The following is a 5,295-nucleotide window of genomic DNA, read 5'->3' as shown; positions in this document are numbered from 1 at the left end:
CAAATCATGGAAAGACGGTAAAACTTCAGTGGCAAGTTACTGTTGGCTTCTAAGTTACGCTAGCTCCTTCCTTTATATAAGTCGTAACTTTTACTTGTCGCTCACAGTAATCTTACTTCCATCGATCTCCTTTCTTTCTTAATCTCCTTCATGGCTTGGCAACAAGAACTAGTTTTATCCATAATGATTCCTCACCTTCAAGACGCAAGTGAATCTGTGAAGAAGGATTTTATAGAGCAGTATGAGCGCTCACTTTTCCCTCACTTGGGAACTTCTGTAGCGCAAACCAAATGGCGGACCTATCAAAACATAACTAGGGTAACACCCTGGGGTCAGCAGCACTTTCGTAACAATGTCCGCTTGGCCATGGTTATTGAAGCTTTGGGTTTGGGTCCCCGATACTACTGTGTCATGAGATCAAGGCATCTTGGGTTTTCTGAGCGGGTCTTCTTACTGGCATGTTTTCTTCCTCATGAGAAGATATGCCTTTATCCCGTTTTTGGCTTGCCTCTCAGAGGTCCTTTTGTTAGATCACCTCATACCACTGAGATAGGTGCGGCAATAACCAACAGAATTATTCCCATAGATGAGTTACCTTATACTTGTGCAGCTTGTGAGGACTGCTTTTGTGATCATATGATGGACGGGCTTATGGAAGTGTAAAGAGTTCTTCTATCTTTACTGTATAAGTTCCGAGAATGAATAAAGTTTAAATCTTGTTCTTATTTTGAATCTTGCTCTCTTTAAGACGTTTCTTGGTGGTTAATCTTGATTCAAATTTTTCTCTAAGTCTCATATTCGTGCATCTTGCGAAATTATCCCAGTTTGCGAGATGAGGACATCTCGCATTTTTTAAGTGGGGTAGAATGTAAGATTCCTCCCCCACCCCCTTTTTGATGTCTAGTATCTTTCCCTGTAATCAATCCCTCTTCAGAAATATAAAGACCTTGTTTCTATCTGTTTTAGCCTAGAGAGAGAAAAATATTCTAGAGAAAGAATATTTAGATTTTGAATATTTTTGGATAGAAAAATATCTCTTCTAATTCAGATGAGTTCCCCTGAAACAGAAATTAAAAAAGAATTTTCCAATGTGCAATTAGAATTAATTGAAAATAGGTATAAAGAACCTTAGCCTAAGGGTCTAGATTTTCAGAAATCTTTAGACTATGGTCCAATTAAGGTTCCTATGGACCAATAGCATCAATCCATGTGTAGGGAGGAGATAAATCCAACTTGTAAAAAAGAAAATACCCAAAAATGAGTAAATGCTCACATGAGGTGAAGAGTTGAAAATGTACAAGGTTTATTAGTAAAAAACTATGTGCAATATTAAAAATATGAGATATTTTGGGTATAATGATTTTATTATGACACATATGTAAGGAAGGGGAGTCCCTTAAATGCTCACATAAGATGAAGAGTTGAAAATGTACAAGGTTTATTAGTAAAAAACTATGTGCAATATTAAAAATATGAGATATTTTGGGTATAATGATTTTATTATGACACATATGTAAGGAAGGGGAGTCCCTTAAATGCTCACATAAGATGAAGAGTTGAAAATGTACAAGGTTTATTAGTAAAAAAACTATGAGCAATATTAAAATGATTCCATTATGACACATATGTAAGGAAGGGGAGTTCTTTAAAGGAGGTGCATATTTCACATGCTTGAATGAGTTTTAAACTCATAAAAATTGAGATATTTCATCTCTCCTCTCTCCTCATTCAAGTCTAGTTCCAAAAAGTTAGCTTAACTGACCTAAAAATGGTCAAATATTGACCAAACTGATTTAGAAAATTCTAGAATCAGTTTGTTTGGTTAGGAGCTCAATTTTTCCTATAAATAGAAGCCTCCCCCTTGTTGAAAAATATATAGTGTTTATGCATCGTTACTCTACTCCACCTAAGCCAGAAACTGTGAATTCATTTAATAATTCACTAGTTTTTGGAGCTTCCCTCTTTCTTCAATTCCCATTAGTGGCTCCATCAACATACTTAACCAATTGATTGGTTGGGGGCCTCTACCGTGAACAAAGAATCAAGCAAGTTGTAAGGTAATTAGTGAATATTCATCTTTCTATAATTTCTCAATGTTTCTCTCTTCTCAACCCCTCTCAAGCTTGAGAAGTTTAATTGGTATGGTTTTTTTTAAATGCTATTGAAGTTTGAATAGTAGTGAAGAGTTACATAATTTAATAAATGCTATTGAAGTTAATTTTCATTTATGTTTAAATTCTAATGATTCTTATGTAAATTCTCTCTCTCACTCAAGAAATGGTCATACTCATGACCCATTCTCAATCCAAATCAAGCTTTTCATAAAGCTTTTCCTTAACCCAAGATAAAGCTATGGTTGAGGCCAAATTAATGGCTTTTTCTTATGCTTTTATTAGTTTATGTATATTGATGATTCAATCCATTATGGATTAAGGATCCAATTAGAGAATCATTTTAATTATTTCCTTAATGATAAGCTTTATCCCTTAGAAAAATTGAGATTTATCAGTCATAGCAGCGGAGCTATGGCAAAATTTTTATAAAAATTATGCATAAAAAATTTTCATTCAAAGCATAAAAAGAGGACTTCCTACCATATTCTAGGAATCATCATCCTAGATTAATTGAAAGAATTTCATTATAATCATGGAGAAATTGAATTTTAATATTATGCATAAAGGATAAATTTTTATATCAAAAGTGTTATTTTTACCATTTTTATTTTCATGCATAGAAGTATGCATAATGGATAAATTTTTATATCAAAAGTGTTACTTTTATCATTTTTAATTTTCATGCATAGAAGTAAGCATAAAGGAAAATTTTTATATCAAAAGTGTTACTTTTATCATTTTTAATTTTCATGCATAGAAGTAAGCATAAAGGAAAATTTTTATATCAAAAGTGTTACTTTTATCATTTTTAATTTTCATGCATAGAAGTATGCATAAAGGAAAAATTTTTATATCAAAAGTGTTACTTTTATCATATTGGATTTCATGCATATAGGTATGCATAAAAGATATTCTTTTTATACTAAAAGTATGATTTTCCTCATAAATGGATTTTATGCTTAACTTAGATGCATAAGAGAAATTCTTTTATTCTAAAAGTATAATTCCCTACCAAATTGAAATCATGCATAAAAGATTGATTTTAATTTCGAAAGTGTTAGTCTCCTTAAATGGAATTTATGTATAAATAAATGTGTAGAGAAATCTTATATCAAATAAAAGAATTCTCTTTTTAAAAAAAAAAAGATATGAAATGTGATAAGATGTGATAAGAGGTGTATGAGATGTGACAAGAATTGATAAGATGCGTATGAAAAGTGATAGGATGTGATAAGAGGTGTGATAAGAGGTGATAAGATGCTTATGAAATAAGTTAGGATGTGATAAGATGAATTAAGATGTGTATGGGGGGATGAGGTAAGAAGTGTATGTGATAGGATAAGATGTATATGGGTTGTGATAGGGCGAGAATGGATGTGATGTAAAAGATTAGATGTGAAAGTATATGGGGTTATATAAATGGGAATGTGAAAATGGATGTATGTATGTGGATGTGTGGATATGGAGATGGGAGTGTGGATGTATGAACATGAAAATGGATATATGCATGAAGATGTATATGCATAGATGTAAATGTGGATGTAGATGTGGATGTATAGATGTGAATGGATGTGGATGTATAGATGTGAATGGAAATGTGGATGTGGATGTATGTGAATGTGAATGTAGATGTGGATGTATGTGAATGTGAATGTAGATGTGAATGTGGAATGTGGATGTATAGATGTGGATGTATGAGAATGTGGATGTGGATGTATGTGAATGTGAATGTAGATGTGGATGTATAGATGTGAATGTGGAATGTGGATGTGGATGTATGTATGTATGTGGATGTAGATGTGGATGTATGGATGTGTATGTATGAATGTGGATATGGGATGTGGATGTATAAATGAGGATGTGAAAATGGAGGTAAGCATGTAGATGTGGATGCATGTATGTGAATGTAGATGTGAATGTGGAATGTGGATGTATAGATGTGGATGTATGGGAATGTGGATGTGGATGTATGTGAATGTGAATGTAGATGTGGATGTATAGATGTGAATGTGGAATGTGGATGTGGATGTATGTATGTATGTGGATGTAGATGTGGATATATGGATGTGTATGTATGAATGTGGATATGGGATGTGGATGTATAAATGAGGATGTGAAAATGGAGATAAACATGTAGATGTGGATGTATGGATGTGAATGTGGATGTGGATGTGGATGTATGGATGTGGATATGGATGTGAATATATGATATGTGATGTGAAGGAATCTGAAGTGAAGAGATGGAAAAGGAGGTGATTGGATGAGTACACATATACATGGAATGTGGAATAAGTAATGTGGATTAATGAGGGATAATGTGGAAAAATGAGAGTTAATATAGAAACTGTATTTGTAAACTGTTTGTAAATGCTGTTTGTAAATGGCTGTTTATGTCAAGAATGCTGGGGAAGCATTTTGACCGTCTTGTGATTAAGGTCGTGGAGACCTAACTGATAAAGTTGCAACTGCTGACGGAGAGTCAATGGAGGACGTCTCGCGTAGCAAGGTCGACCGAGGTCTTGACCAGCCTCGGTTCGATTAAAATGGTGAGCTTCCGGTACGGTGGATGAGGGACCAAGGAAGCGGCCTATGAGTGAAGCGCTAGGTCACCTGCGAAGGATCCTAGAGGGTGCTGATCATACGGTGCTCGGGCTCTGGGTCGCCTAGGATACCCACGCGTGCGTCGAGGAAGATATTGGAACAAGGAGTAAGAGTTGTTTTGTGAAACCGGGCATGGATCTGGTTGACTGACCTTACTGGTCCTCAACGGATGAGTCCATGGCTCTTTTATATGGATCTGTTGGTTGATCTTGCTGATCTTCAACGAGAGTCCATCTTGATAAGTGATTATATTGCCGAGTATTATGGGCTAGGAACTATGGAAACGGCCTCTGTGTGGACAGGTGGTGAGCGTTCTAGTTGCCAATGATGCCATAGATACTCTGATGAAGGAATGATGGGAAATTATGAATCAACTGGATAAATTGGGAGATTGTGATCAGTGGTACTATGGTTTCATTAAAGGATTGTTTTAAAGTTAGCTGATGCTAAGAAAAAGGCAATTTTCATATTGGGTGTGTAAGTGGTGTGGCTAGTTTTATGTTTGTATGAAATTCCGGCTAGGGGGCCTTGGAACTCTTTTCCTTGGTACCCGGGACAAAACCTAACCAAATTCCAAATT

Source organism: Cibotium barometz, chromosome 23, assembly GCF_041138505.1.
Source record: "Cibotium barometz isolate CiBa-2024 chromosome 23, ASM4113850v1, whole genome shotgun sequence".
Lineage (NCBI taxonomy): Eukaryota > Viridiplantae > Streptophyta > Polypodiopsida > Cyatheales > Cibotiaceae > Cibotium > Cibotium barometz.
The sequence above is the reverse complement of the archived record's forward strand: the minus strand, read 5'-3'. Positions refer to the sequence as shown.